Source organism: Magnolia sinica, chromosome 3 (genome assembly GCF_029962835.1).
Source record: "Magnolia sinica isolate HGM2019 chromosome 3, MsV1, whole genome shotgun sequence".
Taxonomy (NCBI): Eukaryota; Viridiplantae; Streptophyta; class Magnoliopsida; order Magnoliales; family Magnoliaceae; genus Magnolia; species Magnolia sinica.
In genome coordinates, this window is record NC_080575.1 from 126846403 (window position 1) to 126865652 (window position 19250).

Consider the following 19250-nt stretch of genomic DNA (forward strand, 5'->3'; position numbering starts at 1 on the left):
TGCTCGTTTATAGTCCGTCGTTCTAAAATGGTAGCCATGAATAGTGCTCCTTTTCAATCTATACTTGCTCTATGAAGAAATAAAATATTTTTTCTACCATTGAGATGGCTGGGAGTTGGTTTAGGAGCTGAAATATATCCGCGCATCCGAGTTTAGAAGATATTCTAAGCTGTGTAGCTTGACACAGACACTTGTGTCAATGTTGGACATGGATATGTGGCATTAGACATCGTGCTTCTTAGAAGACAGATTCTTCTATGGATATGGGACTTTAGAAGACATTATGTAACTTGGACATGGACATGTGTCAACGTCATATGTTGGTTACAGGGTGTCAAACACATCCTACATGGCTTTTAAAAGTCAATTTTGTTGACATGCGTGTACATATATTTAAAACATAAACTATTATATTTAGTAGTATATTGTAATTATTTATAGAGGTTTTCATTATACAATTTTTGGGCCAACGTTTGTACAGTACTATTTGGGTTTTCAGTTCGTGTAAATTGGACCAGACCCTGTGGTGCAGAAATCCAAACTGTTGATATTGTGTGCCATGCTACAAATGGTCCATGCACCAAAAACCTTCCAGATGGAAAAACACTTAACCCTTACGTAGGTGGCTAACAAATAGATGATTAAGAAAGAAAATTCATACAACCAAAACAAATGAAGAAGAATAAGAAGTCAAATAGTATTCTGTAGTTTGGATCGCTGATCCATCCAGTCAATTGTAAAAGCTGAAAGACCTGTTTAATAAAATATCATTAATTTAAAAAAATAAATAAAAAAAAAGAAATAAATAAAGAGAGAGAGAGAGAGTAAAAACTGAAAGCTGTGACATATCCTACAAACCCTTGATCCAAGCATTGTATAATGCCTTATTGGTTATGGTAAAGACAGCCAGTTAGTTGCTATGGCCATCATTTCTATGTTACCACTTGTTGATTTGTAAGAGTATCTCAAATAATAATAATAATAATAATAATAAGCATAAAATAATGGCAGAAAAAGGTGGAGAAGGATTCATATAGCTGACTCCAACTAGTTGGGATAAGGCTTAGGTGATGATGAGGAAACATAAAATAACAATGCCACTTATTTGTTAGTGTTATGTTTAACAGAGATGAGAAATTAGTCAATCATCTCCGTAGTAGGTTGCTAGATCCATTTGAAATCATTCTCCGAAGCACTGAGGCACTTTGGTACTTCAGGGTCAAATGGGTGTTGGAGAGTGCCTGTTTGACGTTATTGCAGGATCGACTGCGGGCCCTTTTTTTGTCGTGGGGTGGGTACGCAGGGGAATAGTTCCCCTATGTCATTCTCTAGGGGATTTGGAGAGAGAGGAATGCATTATTATTTGAAGAAAAGGCTTCATTTATAGTATGCCTGGCTTTCTCAGTTATTCCAATGGTGCTGGGCATATGCCTCGTGAATTCTTAGGGACCTCTTTTGTGTCTTCGATGGATGCAGTTGTTTTTTGGGTAATCTGGCCAATGGGTAGGGCCTGATACTTTCTTGCTTTTTCTCCTTTTGTTCTTCTCTTTTGGTTGCTTGTGTTTTTTTCCTGCCTTGGTCCTGTGGAGATGGGTCACCTTCCACTGCTGCTTGTTTTGTTTTTGTATTTTATTTCAATGAAGTCATCACCTTCCAAAAAAATAATGATAAACCTAAAAATTAATTGCTTATATATGTATGTATGTAACAGAATCCAAAAATAAAAGATAACAATTAAAACAAATGTTTTTCTGTATGAACCATATCTAGGAATCTTTGACATGGACATGTGTTGACATAGAATTTTCAAAAAGTGCCTTGTTTACATTACATTTATTTAGCCATCAACTGGCATAACCTTCGTCACTCTCTGCGGAGGGTGAGCATCATATAAATTAGATGAGCTAATCCTAATCCCATGGATGAAAATAGCCCAGGACATCACAAAAAGCAGTTTACACAGCCACTTCTGACACCCCCTTCTCTCCATCATGATATTGTTCTCTAGTATTTAAACTACCCCAACATTCACTTATTACAACTTAAAACTTTTTCAGGGGGTTCCATATCCAGCATTACAAAAGCGTGACAAGCTTTATTTCAGGGGGTTCCAAGGCGTGTGGAACTTTATTTCTCGAGCTGGCACATCAGGGCCAGTATGAATTTTCTCTTGCCTATCAATTGTGATAAAAAGTGATGCCTGCCACGAACGACAACAGAGGGGAACTCACCAACTCGTTCCCATGGCAGAATATCATTACTCCTATAGTGTACAAAATCAAGGTGCGGGCCTTCACAATAGCCTCGGCCTCAGTCTCCGGAATGCATCGGACCAAGTTCGCGGACAACCAAAGTAACTTAAACCGCAGGCCCGAAAAATCCGAGGAATCCGGCATCATTCCCAACAAGCTCATCCAGCCATCAGCAGAAGGGACCGAAAGGACCTCCTCAAATGGGATGGAACCTCCCTCGTACCGGCGGCCCAGCTGCATATAAATATCGTAAGGGGTGATCCCCCATTCCTCAAAGGGCAGATGGAAGGTGTGGGTCTGACGTGCCACCGCTCGGTCAGCATGACAGCAAGGACATGTTCGTCTTGCTCAAACGAACCCTAAACAGGCTGTATAGAGGAGTGCGCTCTAGCACCTCAAAGAACGAAGGCTAGGGATCCTTGAACCAATCCAGCTGGTGGATTCGGACCCCACGCGCCCTCAAGACCGCAGGACCGCCCCCTCATGGGCCACATTAGATAAGTGTCGACCCTCCCGAGGCACATAGCACGGATCAATGGAATGATGAGAAGGATCAGCCTCGTTGCAACCATGGCAAGGCATGCGGCATTGAGCAGAACATTTACAGGTAAGTATCCTTCTCACCAAAAGGCCCTTCATTCAAAAGCCCAATAAAAGCCCAATCAAAGGCCCATTGTTCAAAAGCCCAATTAAAAGCCTATTCAAAAAGCCCATTGTTCAAAGAGCCCATTCAAGGCCCACAATCCAAAGCCCATTCAAGGCCCACAACCCAAAGCCCATTCGAAGGCCCCATCTCAAAAGCACAATCAAAGGCCCATTGTCCATAGCCCACCACAAAAGTCCAAAAGTTAAAGCCCATTGTGGAAGGCCCATGTCCCCAAGCCCATTGTCATAGGCCCACATATTCAAGACAAGGTCCACCTCACAAGTCCAAACCTTAAGGCCCATTGTCTTAGGCCCACATGTCCAAAACCAGGCCCATGTTTCCAAATCCATGATCCAGGGCCCACTTGAGAAATCCAATCTACACATGGCTAAAAATCACGACAGAGAGTGTGATCCACTCCACAAATGATGGCCCACCATCGAAATCTATGCCATCGAACACTCAAGTGGACCCCGAATCACCCATCATGGCCCACCATCTTATGGTCTAAATCATCTCCAACACAAAGCACAAAACACAAAACAAAACAAAAAAAAAATAAAATTGGTCATAAGAGTGGGGCCCCTTTCTTATCATACCCCACTATAACAAAATCACAAAAATACATATGCCTTGTCAAAAACAAAATTTTCTAGCAATATCCAATGGCTGGAATTCTGGGCAATGCGATTCGAGGTTCCGATCACAACTCTTCCATGTCCAAAAAAAAAATCTAAAGCCACAAACGGACCTTCCAAATACTCCCGGGCATGACCCAGCAAATACAAAAAAAAAAAAAAAAAAAGTAAACAATCAGTCACATGGAAGAAGAATGAAGGAAATAAAGCAAGAAAAAGACTTCAAAGGAGCAAAGATCCACCCCAAAGGAGCTTCCGAGGAGCAAAAATGGCGTCCCTGGACAGATTGGAGGAAGAACTGAAATAGGGGAGGAGGCACCGTGCTTAGACTAACGCTAGCGCCGGACCATCGGACAAACTGGTGTCAAGCAGTAGACGAACTATCGCCCGCGATAGTTCGACTACTGCCTACCACCAGATGGCGTGGGACAGCGCGCCTATCCCCTTTGAGTAGATGGGATGGTCGGATCACCTCCGGAACCAACGAACAAAAGCCAAAAAATGAGAAAAAATGATCATTCTCATGAGAAGACCCCAATATCTCGCAAGAAATTGTAAAATCTCACGAGAAATTGAAAAATCTTGATAAAATGAGATGATAAATTGCAGGAAAATACCAAAAAAAGAGAAAAATACAAAAGAAAATGCAATAAATTATGGTTAAGGCCCCATTAATTCATCAGTGGAGGCAACATAACTATTTAATTAACCACAAATAAAAACTGAACAACGACGCCCTCCCGCTAAATCGGACGGATGTTTCAAAAAAATTTAAAAATATCTCCAATAAAAACCGTTAGCCCCATTAGCTCATTAGTAGAGGCAACGCGACTGCTTACTTAACTTGCACAAATAAAAACCGAATAACGATGCCCACCCACGAGATCGAATAGATATTTTTCAAAAAATTCAAAAATATTTTCAATAAAGTCCCTGCAAAATCTAGTTCCAAAGAGAATAGTTTTCAGTTAAAAATTTTCAAAAAATGCACACAGCGTACAGTGTCACGCCCCGAACTCAGAAACCGGGCTCACAAAATTTTCGATGGCCGAATCCGGTACTGACAGCCTTCGTAGTACCCCATTCTCGGCTCTCAGCGTCCATATACCAGATTCCGATCCTAAGTTCTTATAAAGAGAATTTTTTATGTACATTTATCCCGCAAGAAGCGTAACCATAAGCATAACCCACAAACAACAATAAAAAACATCACCACATATCCACTATAATCAAAACTTTAAGTACAATGCGCATAAAGCAAAATATAAAGATAGTAATGATAGAAACTCCAAAAGCTCTACGGCAAGCTCCTGCTCCTGCTCAGTTATGACCTAGCGTCACCTGCACGCATCAATCATGTATAAGCTTATAAAAAGCTTAGAGGGTGGTGAAAGTGTGTGCGCAAGGTAGTAATGCAAGTATGCAATATTAGAGCATTGTGGAATATACTGGTGAGTCCATGAATACTATCAGCCGTACCAAGGTTATGTGATGTAAGGCATGAATGCTGTCGGTTACACCAAGGCCATGTGATACAATGCAAGGCCTACATAACCAATGTCATTTGCAAAATGCAGCTCAAGCATACCAATCCACATATCAAACCAGCTCATCTATGGAGCATCATATATCAATACAGTTCTCTCTGGATAATTATCGGGGTCTAGTACACTCCAAACTAGATTGCCGTTACATCACGCGCAACAAGATAAGTGGAAAAGACCTCACTATCCGCCTGCCAATATCGAGCTCAGCTCGTCAATAGCGGGCCCATTCCTCGAGCTGGTTAAACTCAGCCTAGCTTTGCCCCCTCCTCTCAGGCAGGTAAGGCAGCACCCCCTTCCAACCGACCACGACATAGTTGGAAGCGCAGTCTCTTGGTATTCGGCACTTAACGTTCATGCATCCACTCGGTGTAGACATTGGAGCGACCTCCTCGTACTATAAGAGTTTAGGAAATTTCACTCAAGTGCATCTATAGCAACCCATGTAGAGAAAAGATATCCGGTATCCAATCCTGCCATCCGCGCTATACATGCAGAGGCTACAGCCCTGATGTCGTTAGGGTGTTCAGCAATCATAACACACAATGCAAGATGTATGAGTCACACAATTTAGTTATGCATCAATCATGCGCGTACCGTGCGCTCAAGTGGGACAACTCCGCCTATCAGGGAGTCCTAATAAACAATCCGCCCAATGACATATGCAATGATCAGCCACATCTCATAATAAGTATGCTAATGATGCATATGAGCATGTATCATGAAGCTATACTATTGCATACTCATAGTCGACATTGATAATCAGCCTATACACAAGGCAGGGTCCATGGAAGGATAGCAAATCTTATAACATGAGGATCAGTCCTCAACTGTGGACATACCAAATCTGATAGCATGGATCCCTCCGTCTACGATGAGAATGAATTCTTCTCATATCAAGGTTGGGCCTAGGTGGCCTACCTATAAACCTAAGGATCCGAAACTGGCTTCCTTCACCATACTATCATATGGCCCACTAGATGCTTTAGGGGGCCCAAATAAGTCTTAGATAAACTTTAAGATTAAAAACAACCCTACTAACAACCAATGGGGGCATCACATTTTGGGTTAGCCCAATAAGAATAGATGGATCATGCAATTATCAATGGGACCCAATGATTAGGGTTTACCCACTTAGAGAAGGACGAGAATAAGCCTAAAAAGGCCTAAGGGAAGGTCATAATGTGGACATTTAATCATTATTGCCCAACAATGTGGACATCTAACCAACATTACTCCCAAGGAATGGCCCACATAGAAACGTATAGTGGGACCCATGACCTCACTCAAGGGCCTAATATACATCATATTAGGCCTCACTCGTGGGCCTCACATACATTACATTTGAGCCTCACACATCGGCCTCATGCACATCACAATAGGCCACATCCCATGGCCTGTATATACATCATAATGGGCCACATTCCATGGGCTGCATATACATCTAGTGGGCTGCATCACATAGGCCGCACCAATGGGCCTCATATAATCAAGTGGGCTGCATCACATGGGCCGGTCCATCTACCCCATTCATCTATTTTTAGAGATCATTTAAGAGCATTTCCCACAAAATTTAGTCATATCGGAAGATCATCTGGACCATACCACAAATTGCAGTGGAGATAATGATTTCCGCCGTTTAAAATTCCCATGGCCCACCATAATATTTATTTTCCATCCGATCTGTTCATAAGGTCACCATCTAGATGGACGATTTGGATGTAACACATACATCTACGAGCCCCATAGAACTGCTGACGTTATCAGCAGCTATGCTGCTGGCGGGGTGGCTGGCCCACCGTCCAGATGGACGGTCTGGATACAGAACGGGTGGACGGCGTTGATGAAACACATATCACGGTGGGGTCCACCATCCTTACTGGACGATGTTGGACTCCACATGTGTGGGTCCCATCATCCAGCCAAGTCGATGGTGTGGATACAACACATACGGGGTGGGTCCCACCCGTCCAGAATGTTGGACGGCGTGGATAAGACTCATACATCTGGTGGGTTCCACGGACCTGCTAACATCATTACATCAGCCATATAGCTGGTGTGAGTTACACCAGCTAATCTAGTTCTATATGAGGTGGGTCCCACGTGGGCCATCACACTTATAATATAATATAATAATAATAATATTATTATTATTATTAAAAAACAGCCCAGCGTCTAGCATCCTGACGTTCACATCTGGTGGGTCCCATGCGCACGTGGCCCACCAGAGTTTGGATCAGGCTAGTATTTATTTTCCCTTCATTCAGGGTCTACGCATTGACGGTCAGCAGCAAGGTGGGCCTCACTAGCGGGCGACGGTGGATCTAATCCATTCATCAAAGTGGGCCGCAACAGGGAAAAAGAGAGAGAGAGAGAGACGACGATGGAGGGGAGGGGCTTCGCCACTATGAGCCCTCCCTAGGTGGGCCATGTAAATATAATACATACATCAAAATGGTCCCAAATCAAGTGGACCCTAAATCATAAAAAATCAACAGTAGAGATCCCTTTCCACTAAACAAAATGCAAGGTCTAGATGACCTTTCTCATTGGGAAAATAAACATCACGATGGGATCCATGGAAAGTGGCCCCATCATGGGATGAACATATGAATCATGGTGGGCCATTAGCCACACCTAGGGTCCAAAGTGAAATCCATATCATCAATCGGTAGGTGCCACTTGGCCCATCATCAAAATACAATCTAATCTTACAAAAACACCCACTGATTCTACTCCTTCCCGAATCTATGGCAAGCTAAACTCCTTGGCTTCTTCTTTGATGGAGGATGATGGAGATTGAAGGGCTAGGATGAGAGATGAGAGGGGTAAGAAGTGGGCCACACACAAAGCTCTCTCTCCATGGGAATGCTTGGACGTCCACCCTCTTTGGTTGCTTGGAAAATGGGTGGAGAATGGGAGAGAGAGGGTGGTTGTAAGAGAGGTGATATGTGTGAGTGATGGATGTGAGTGATGGATGTACTTGACTTGAGAATTGACTTAGGTGGGTTGCTTGTCTTGGGGAGAAAGAAAGCATGTGCTAGAGATGAGATGTGTACTTGACTTGACTTGATTAATTGATATGATGGGTTGTACAGATTCTCTCAAAATTTATAAATGCACGGCGCTTTTTCAAAATATGCGTGGGCCCACAACTCCTGGCCTGAGTATCGCATTGGTGCAAAAGACGCGATGTTGGAACCGCAGCGACGGCGCGGTCACTAGGTTACAAGTCTCGGATCGAATTGACACTGATCTACAGGATGTGATTTAGGGTCGCGCGCAAGCACCAATTACAGGTTGCAGGTCGCCGAAATTCAACGGGGAGGATCGCGGAAGTCTACAGAGCGATACGATTTAGGATACGGGCCTTACACGCTGTACACTAAAGAATCTTTCATATTCTCCAGTTGCAGTCAATGCAAATAATAAAATAAGATTCGATTCCTTCCGATTTTCCCGGAGGATGATCGAATCTGTATATGATACAAGTACGATTGACCCGATCTCCATATTTGGACAGTCGTACGAGTCGAATGTAAGTGAAAGTGATTTGATCTATCTCTAGAAAGACCAATCAAACTCAAAAGTGAAGACAATCCATTGTAGCCAAAGTACCAGAATTAGCAAACTTTATGGCAAAAGATTACCCGCACATACCTAGTTCAGGATATTCAGAAAATTTGATCGAATCCAAGTCGGCGTAGTGAGTTTCCCGTAAGGCTGCATTGACGTGCAGGGCAGCTAAGCACCTTGACGATCAAACGGAACAAATACTCGTAGGTTGATTACATAGTAAAGGAAACGACAAGTCCAAACAGTATGAGAATTCTCGTAAAGCTGCATCGACGCGCAGAGGCCCTACTTTTCAGACTTACCCTCTAATGTTATTAACAATCTGACATGAAAGGGTTGTGATTCGTGGCCCGTAATGCCGTAGAACGCGCAGGGACAATCACAAAGTTTTCCTTAACCCTCATGACATATGTGAGTAATTTCTTTTCCAAACAGTCAATTAACAACGATAAAATGACAGGCAACAGATTTGAACCACTACCTTTTCTGACCAAAAGGGTGGGGTCTCCACTTACTTTGGCACTCGGTTGGTTATAATCTCGGCTAAAGAGGGGCATCTGTTGGCACCCCACCCAGGCTAGCATCTCGAGAGAACTAGAATAATCCGGAAACCCCGATCATATCCTAAACCAAACCCTAATCCCAGCTTAAAACTCTGATCGTGTCTTAAACCAAACCCTAATCCCAGCGTAAAACCCTGATCGTGTCTTAAACCAAACTCTAATCCCTACCTGAACCATAACCTTAGCCTAACCCTATCTTAAACCCTAATCCAAAACCTAAACCATCACCCAAGCCAAAGTGTATGTGCGAATCAGTACAGACTTCAAAAGTACACTCGACCATTTGAGCCCAAAAGCCCGAAAGAAGACTTTAGGCCGAATCAGAGCACCAAAGCAAGCCCACCGACCAGAGCCCGGACCAAACCCAGCTCGGGCGGTAGTCGGACTATCGTTGGTGGTAATCCGACTGTCGATCCTTATCCGACAGGTGTCCCCTCTGGGCACACAGTTGTCCCCCATCCCAAAGTCAACTTTCATATGAAATTATCTATGTAGTTCACCCTATTTACCCTTTTACCTACTCCCAAAGAGCCTATACGAGCATGCCACATGACATTTTTCTCTCCTCAACCAATCCCAAGCTGCTATGTCAGCTTTTACCCTTCACAAACCCAGCAATTACCACAATGCCACCACAAAAGGCTATAAATAGCCCTCTCCTCTTCACATTTCACACAACAACAAGAGACAACAACATCTCTTTCCAAAATTCTAACTGAGGGAGAGGGAGGGAGAGGAAGAGAGTGAGGGTGAGAAGGAGCTTCAAACCTCCAAGATCTGATTTTTTAGCTACCCCTTAGCCTCCTCCTAGCCATCTCTACCCCACAATCTAGTCCGGATTGATTATGGTGTAGTCCATGTTCTAGCCAACTCGAGAGCAAGCCAAAGATCATTTCATTATTTATTCAAGCATTCATCATAACATCTTCTCCCTTCTCAACCTCCTTGCTTCTCTACATCGCTAACGAATGTATGCTCTGTAACTTGCCATACATTGGATCCTGTCACATTAGAAACTCCTAATGATCTAGTCCATTTTTTCTTCACTTTTACATAAGCATCATCACATTCGCCTTCTAGACACATCCCCGGACGTATGCTCCGTGGCTTGCCAGAGTTTCAGATCTTTCCACATCAGAAATTCGTGTGTACCTAGTCTAACTCTGACCATATCATTCATCCCTTGAGATTTCTTACTATACCAAGTAGATACTGTACATTTGTACGGGCTAAGAGGGTGCCTAACACCTTCCCTCTTTGTAACCTAGGTCCATTACTCGGAATCCTGGATTGCAGACTAGGAGACAATTTAAAGCAAGAGAATATTCGGATTTCTCTAGCCTTACATATTTTGCAGGTTCTAACCGACTGTGGGATTTTGAGATTAAGTGACTAGTGGCGACTCCAAACTAACAATCAAGGCCACACCCCCCACATAAGACAAAAAAGACAAAAACAGATCGTCTAAAGCATGAGCGCCGATCTCCCAGCGTTCACACACGTGCACCTAGTTTCTGAGCTGTGATTTCAGCCCGCGGATACCTGTTGCACTTGACCAGACTCGATGAGTATGCGGATTAGATACTGACAAGGTCAGTAGCCAAATCGCTACTGAAGTAACGTCACCAAGCTCTGTGGACCCCACCATGATGCATGTGTTGTATGCATATCGTCCAACCATTTGGAGAGATCTTTTTATGGCATGAGAAAAAGAAGTAGATAGATATAAAGTTAAAGTGGACACACCACAGAAAAACGTGGGAGCAGTCACACTCACCGTTGAAACATTTATAGGGTCCACTATGATGTATTTTTCAGATCCAACCTATTCATAAGTTAACATAGATATAGATGAAGTGAAATAAAAAATATCAGCTTGAACGGAAACTTCCGTGGCCCTAAGAAGTTTTGAACGATGGATGTCACTGTACCCACTGTTTCCTATGATGGGGTCCACTTGAACTTTAGATCTACCTCATTCTTTTTCTCATGACATAAAATGATCTCTCCAAATTAATGGACGGTATGGATACAATACATGCATCATAGTGGGGTCCGCATAGCTTGTGATGTCACTTCAGTAGCAATTTGGCAATTGACCTTGTAAGTATCTCTAATGGTCGGTGCTCTGTGAGCCCACCATGATGTATGTGTTTCATCTATTCCGTTCATCTATTTTTTAATTTTTAAATATCATTTTAGAGATTGATCCAAAAAATTAGAGGGATATAAATCTCAGGTAGACCACACCACAAGAAAACAATAGTGATTGGATATCCACCATTAAAATCCTCCTAAGGCCCACTGTACTGTTTGTTTGACATCCAATCTATTAATTATGTCACACAGACATAGATGAAGGGAAAAAACAAAGTCAGCTTGATCCAAAACTTTTATGGCCCCAAAAAGTTATTAATAGTCGACATTCATTCACCACTGTTTCCCGTGGTGTGGTCCACTTGAGATTGTGATATAACTCATTTTGGTATAATATTCTAAAATGATCTATAAAAATAGATGTACGGCATGGGTGAAACACATACATGGGCCCACATAGCACCGAACACCAGCCATTGGGACGCGGCTAGTTACGCGGCCACTAGCCTGGTGGCTAGTGGTCGGTGCTATGTAGGCTCCACTGTAATTTATTTATTTTATCCACACCGCCAATCTATTTTCAAAGATCATTTTAGTGTTTGATACTAAAAATGAGGCAGATATCAATTTTATGTGGAACACACTACTGGAAAACAGTAACGATTGAATGTCCACCATTTAAAACCTCCTATGTCCGATTGTAGTGTTTATTTGACAATTTGACATCCAACCTGATGATTAGGTCATAATAACCTAGATGAAGGAAAAAAGTAAATATCAACTTGATACAAAAATTTCGTGGCCTCTGGGAAGTTTTTAATGGTGGGAGTTCAATTAATGTGTGGTCCACTTGAGATTTTAATCTACCTTATTTTTAAGTTAATGTCATAAAATAATATGAAAAAAATGAATGAAGGGCATGGATGAAAAACATACATCACAATGGGCCCACAGAATAGTGACTGGTAGAAGGGTCACCAGCGGATCCGTTCCCGCTGCATTGGGAGGCAGATTGGCTGGTGTACCACACAGCAGCGATATCTACGTGTCGCTAGAAGCGTCGAGCTCCAAGTTACACGAACGGTTAAGATGAGATCAAAGTTACATGCTCCTGAAATGATGTATTTATTATATCTACATCGTTCATCCATTTTTCTATATCATTTTAGATCATGAGCTATAAAAATAAATCATATCCAAAGCTTAACTTAACCACACCATAAATAGCAGTACTAACTTTCACCATTAAAACATTTGTACGGCCCATCATAACATTTATTTTCCATCCTAATAAGGTCACAAAGACCGGGATGGAGAGGAAAAACAATTATCATATTGATCCAAAACTTACGTGACCCCAAAAAGGATATCAATGGTAGATGTTCGATCCCCTACCTCTTATTAAGGTGTGGTCCACCTTATCTTTAGATCTATCTTATTTTTTGTCTCAAGTCTTACTACAAGCTCATTAAATGGATGAATGGTTTGGATATAACACATGCCTTATGATGGGACCTACATAACTTGATGACGTCAACACGGTAGCTAGATTGCTGGTGTGTGGTACATCAGCTAATCCACTGCCAATGTAGTGGAAGCGGATTGCGGGATGTGCGGTTAACGTCACCAATTTCCGTGACCCACCATGATCCAAATCCTCCGTCCATTTGGTAGGATCGTTTCACAGCTTGATCCCAAAAAAACGTGGACAGATCCAAATCTCAAGTACACCACACCACAAAAAGCACCGGATATTTAACATTTATTATTGAAAACTTCTTTCATGAAATTTATATCAATCTGATATTTATTTATCTTTTTCTTCCATCCATGTCCGTGTAATAGGTTAGATAGCAAATAAACATCATGTTAGCCTGAAAAGTTTTCAACGGTGGAAATCATTATCCCTGCTGCTTTCTTTGGTACAGTTCATTTGAAGTTTGAACTATGAATCTACCTCATTTTTGGACTTAGGCCCTAAAATCATATTAACAAATGGACGGACAGTTTGGATATAAAAAAAACATTATAGTAGGACACGGATTTCCTGCAAAAGCCTTTGGAAGGAAGTTACTGCACTGGAAACCTTGGTGGGCCCATTGTAATGTTTATAAGAAATCACCCCATGTTTTAAGTTCATCTCAACAGTAATGATGTTATTAACATGGATGGCATGTAAACGTTCATTGAGACCGTAGGAATTTCACTGACCACTTTTGCTTTAGTGCAGCCCACTTGGGTCTTGGATCATGTTCATTTTTTTATTTTTTTACATTTTTGCCTCAAGTTTTAAAATGAGCTTACGAAACGGATAGGCAGAATAATTTTTTCACAAACATTACCGTGGGCCCACTAAGGTTTCCAGCTCAAGAGCTTCTGTGACGATATCCTAAGCCTTTCTAAGGAAGTTACTGCACAAGATGTTGGGTGGGGCCTGCCACCATGTTTGTAGGAAATCTACCTTGTTAATCGATTTTGTGAGCTTATTTTAGGACATACGACAAAAAAGGAGGTGAATCCAAAATTCAAGTGAGCCACACTAGAGGAAACAATGGGGATTTAGTGAGTACTGTTAAAACATTTTTGGGGCTATAAAGTTTTGTATCAGGCTTTTTTTTTTTTTTTTTTGGTATTTTCTATTCATCCCAATGTTAATGACCTTATAAACGGTTTAGACGGCATATAAACATCAAGGTGGAGCCAAAGAAGGTTTCAACGGTAGGAATTTATTTCCCCTATTTTCCTAGTCAATGTGATCCACTTGAGCTTTGGATTCGCTTCATTATTTATCTCATGTCCTAAAATGAGCTTGCAAAATGGATAAACGAGGTGAATTTCTCACAAACATCATGGTAGGCCGAAACTAGCATTCTTAGGCAGGAACTTTATGCCAAAGGCTTTGGTAGGAAATCTGCCTCCATGTGTATCTGTTTTTCCAAACTATTTTAGGGCACTGTCTGAAATAAAATAGATCGAATTATCATATGGACCATGCTAAAATAGATGCAATTCTCACTTGGACCATGCTATAAGAAAAAAATGGAGATTGACCATTAATGGGCCATGTAAGTTTTGGATCAAGCTGATCATATTTGTTTTTTCCATTCATCTGGGTTTATGTGACCTTATCAACAGCTTGGATAAATACTGAAAATTACAGAAACATGACGATGGACCATATGAAGTTTTTAATGGTAGGGCAATCAATTGCTACTGTTTCGATCTTCTTCTTTTTTTGGGCTCATGCAATAAAATAATTTGTAGAATGATAATAATAAATAAATGAACAACCATACATCGTCATGGTCCCCAGAGTAAGTGATGCACTATCTTGGGTGAGGCCACACCGCCGAAACTAATCCGCTCCCTAATTTATAGTGACGGTTGGCCATTATTACAGTGAGGTGCATCAGATAATGTGTCTCAATTCACCTGAACTATAAAACCCCTCATCTTCACATTCCATAGTTCAAAATTATTTTTTACAATGAACTTTTCTGTTTCATACTTCACATTTGGTCCTTTCCACGACATGTTTCAAATTCAAACTTGAAACCTAACATTAGTTCTAATATCACTTGTCGAGGAATTATGAAAGCAAACCTCGAATTCAGATTAAACATGAATAAGATAAACGTAAACAAGCACCGTAAATAACACACGATTTTTGCATAGATGCACTTACACAGATGAGAACCCTTGAAAAAATTCTCTCCAAAGCCTTAACTTTCTCTCTAGAACTCCTTAATGATGTCTTTAGAATACCCTAATTCGAATTATAGCACATATATATAGTATTACAACCGGAATAGGAAATAAATTACGCAATTATGTAAAACTGCGTGAGCAGCCGGTCTAAGCATTAATCGATCGACATTGATCGAGTAGTCTTCGATCGATCAAGTCTCACATGTTCAATCTCTTGAATATGCTAGAAAGTATCAAGAGAGTTTTCAAGTATTTATGAATTTTGCCAATTTATCAACCTGAAAGTTCGATCGATCAAAACCGTCTAAAATTGTCTAGAGACTAATCTGTATAATTTGGAGTGCTCTCGATTGATCACTAATCTTGTTATATATATAGATTGAAGATATATAATAACACAACTCACTTGAGATTTGAATCTACCTCATTTTTTTATTAATGCCTCATTTTTTTTGTTGGCTAAAATGAGCCGGCAAAATGTATAAACAAAGTAGATTTCTAGTCAACATACAATGGACCCGCGTAGGTATCGTGATTGGCTCAGGCAAGAAATCCTCTCCATTACAGGTATACTTGTTTGTGACCCCACCCCATGAAGTTTTTATGGTCCGAGCTATGTGGGGCTCATAAAGATGTCTGTGTCCATCAATTTTGCAAGACAACAATAGTTAGATCCAAAACTTAGGTGGACCACACCACATGAAACAGTGAAAACGAAAACATCCACGATCATGTAGTGTGGCCTAAGGCCTTGAATTTGCATTATTTTTTTGGACTCCTTTAATATTGTGATCTCCATAAATGGATGGGGGTGGATTTATCACAACTACTTCTGTGGGCCCACATAACTTCCAACCACCCAAGTGAATAGTGAACTAAGTCTGTACAATAAACTTTGTTGGTCCTAACTTGAATATATTTGGCTCTTACATCCATTTTTTCAACTCATTTTAGGGGTTGAGCCCAAAATTCAAAATTCAAGTATACCCCATATTCAAGTGGACCATACCACAGGAAACAGTGGGAGTAATGGCGTTTATTTGTCAGCCAACCAACAATCTAACCTGTTCATAATGACACACGTGCATGGATGAAGGGAAAACACAAATATCAGCTTGATCCACATCTTTTGTGGCTCATGAGAAGATTTCAATGGTTGGAGTTCAATTCACATTGCTTCCTTTAGTGTGTGGTCCACTTGAGTTTTGAATATAGTTTGATTTGGGCTTACATTGTTAAAATAAGCAGTAAATGGGGATGCAGACTGTGTCCTACCCCCACCCGGACAGTAATCCAACTGAGCAGGGCGTTGTGAGTCCCACAGTTATGTAAGTACTTTATCAACGCCGTTAATAGCTTTTACCTGATCATTTTAAGATATGAGTTAAAAAAATGAGACAGGTACATGGCTTAATGGACCACAAAGTAGGAATTGAACGTCCACCATTAAAAACTTCTTGGGAGTTGGAGAAGTTTCAGATCAAGATGATATTTGTTTTTTTAATTCATCCATGTCTACATGACCTTATTGGATGGTAAGAAAACATCACGGTGTCCCTTAGAAAGGTTTCAACGGTGGATATCATTATCACTATAGCTTCCTTTAGTGTGGTCAATTGGAGCTATGGACCTACTTCATTTTTAGAAGCATTTCTTAAAATGATCTGAAAAGAGCGATGAACGGCATGGATAAAACAATTACATCATGGTGGGCCCTACAGAGCCTCAACACCATTAATAGTTTTTATCATATCATTTTAAGGTGACTCAAAATATGAGGCAGGTACGTGGTTTAATAGACCACAAAGTAGGGATTGAACGTCCACCATCAAAAACTTCTTGGGAGCTGGGGAATATGGGATGGTCGTTGTGGAGTGCGGCTACCACCCGGAACCATTGATGTGGGTGTGACCCTGACGGTTGGACCCACTTCAATGTATGAATTGTATATCCACCCACGCCGTCCATATGTTTTGTAGGTATATTGTAGGTTATAGCCCAAAACATGAAACAGATAAAAATTTCAGGTGGCCCCACCACATGAAAAGCAGTTATTGATTATTAAAAACCTTCCGTGGGCCACAAAAGTCTTGGATCAAGTTGATATTTGTTTGTTGTTCAATAACCATTATTTCCTATGGTGGTTTACTTGATATTTGTGTCTGCTTTTATTTTAAGGCTATGATGACGGTGTCAATGTACAACGCATACATGGAGACGTACCCTATGCTCTGGCTCGGACCAACAACACTAGCAGGAATTTTCGGTGGTCTAAGCCGCTTCGTTACACCGTAATTTATGTAGCTTTATCCATGTTTTCCATCCATTTTACGGTCGCGGATTGCGTCCTACCCCCGCTCGGACGGATTCTGTGGTGCCCATCGTGATGTAATTGTTTTATCCACGCCGCTCATCGCTCTTTTCGAATCATTTTAAGATATGCTTCTAAAAATGAAGTAGGTCCATAGCTCTAGTTGACCACACCAAAGGAAGCTGCAGTGATAATGATACCCATCGTTGAAACCTTTCTATGAGACACTGTGATGTTTTTTTTACCATCCAACCTATTAATAAGGTCATGTAGACGTGGATGAATTGAAAAAACAAATATCATCTTAATCTGAAACTTCTCCTGCTCCCAAGAAGTTTTTAATGGTGGACGTTCAATCCCTACTCTGTGGTCCATTAAGCCATGTGCATGTCTCATTTTTTGACTCAGACCTTAAGATGATTCAATAAAAACTATTAACAACGTTGATAAAATACTTACATAACTATGGGACCCATAGAGCCCCATTAGGGCCGGGCTCTATGGGGCCCACCGTGATGTAATTGTTTTATCCACACCATCCATCACTCTTCTCAAATAATTTTAAGATATGCTTCTAAAAATGAAGTAGGTCTATAGCTCCAATTTACCACACTAAAGGAAGCTGCGGTGATAATGATACCCATGTCTACCTGAGCTATTAATAAGGTCAGGAAGACGTGGACAAATTGAAAAAACAAATATTATATTGATCTAAACTTTTCCAACTCTTAAGAAGTTTTTAACGGTGGATGTTCAATGCTTACTTTGTGGTTCATTAAGTCACGTGTCTGCCTCATTTTTTGACTAATACCTTAAAATTATACGATAAAAACTATGAATGTTGATAAAATACTTACATAAACGTGGGACCCACAGAGCCGGCGGGGATAGATCGCAATCCGCCATCCTCTCTGAGGAATTGTTTGGGGTGGCGGCCTGCCTTTCGCTGGAAGTTCCCAAGCAAGGATTATGAGTGGGGCCCAGTGGGATGTTTGTGAGAAACCTAACCAGTCCATCCGTTTTTTAAGATCATTTTAGGACATTTGACCAAAAACGATGAGTATTCAAAGATCAACTGGGCCATACGATCAACTGGGCCATACAAGATGAAAAGGTTGGGAAAGGAATTCCTACCGTTGAAATCTTCCTAGGCTCCACGTTGATGTTTATATACCATCCAAACCATTTATAAGGTCAATTTCAATGGGATGAAGTGAAAACCTCAAAAAAATAGACCGATGCAAAACTTTTGTAGCTATATAAATATTTCAACGGTTGTCACTAAAATCCCACTTTTTCCTCTCGTGTGGTTGATTGTAATCTTGGATCCACATTATTTTTGGTCAAATGTCCTAAAATGACCTCGAAAAACGGATGGACAGGTTTAATTTCTCATAAACATTTCAGTGGGCCCCATCCAGAATCCGTGCGCAGGGCTTTCGCTGGAAATCTGCCTCCGTCGTTTAGGGAGCGGATTAGATACTGAACACTTCGGTAGCCGAAAGGCTACTGAAGTGACGTGATGAAAGAGGATTGGTAGAATGTTTCCTTCAATACTCTTTCAGTTAGAGCACAGTCATACGTCTCTCTCCGTTTTGCAATGCACTCCCTCGACCATGTAAAGGTGAAAGTTTTTCAAGTCATTTCTTTTCTTGATCCGCCTGTTGACTACGTTCCGTGGCCCCACCATGATGTATGTGTTGTATCCACACCATCCATCCATTTGGAGAGATCATTTTAGGGAGCAAGCCAAAAAATTAGGCAGACCCAAAGTTCAAGGGGACCCCACCACAGAAAACAGTGGGAGAGTGACAGCCACCGTTGAAATCTTCCAGGGCTGACGATGATGTTTATTTGAGATCTAACTTTCTTATAACTCAAAAAAGACATTGAATAAGGTAAAACATAAATATTA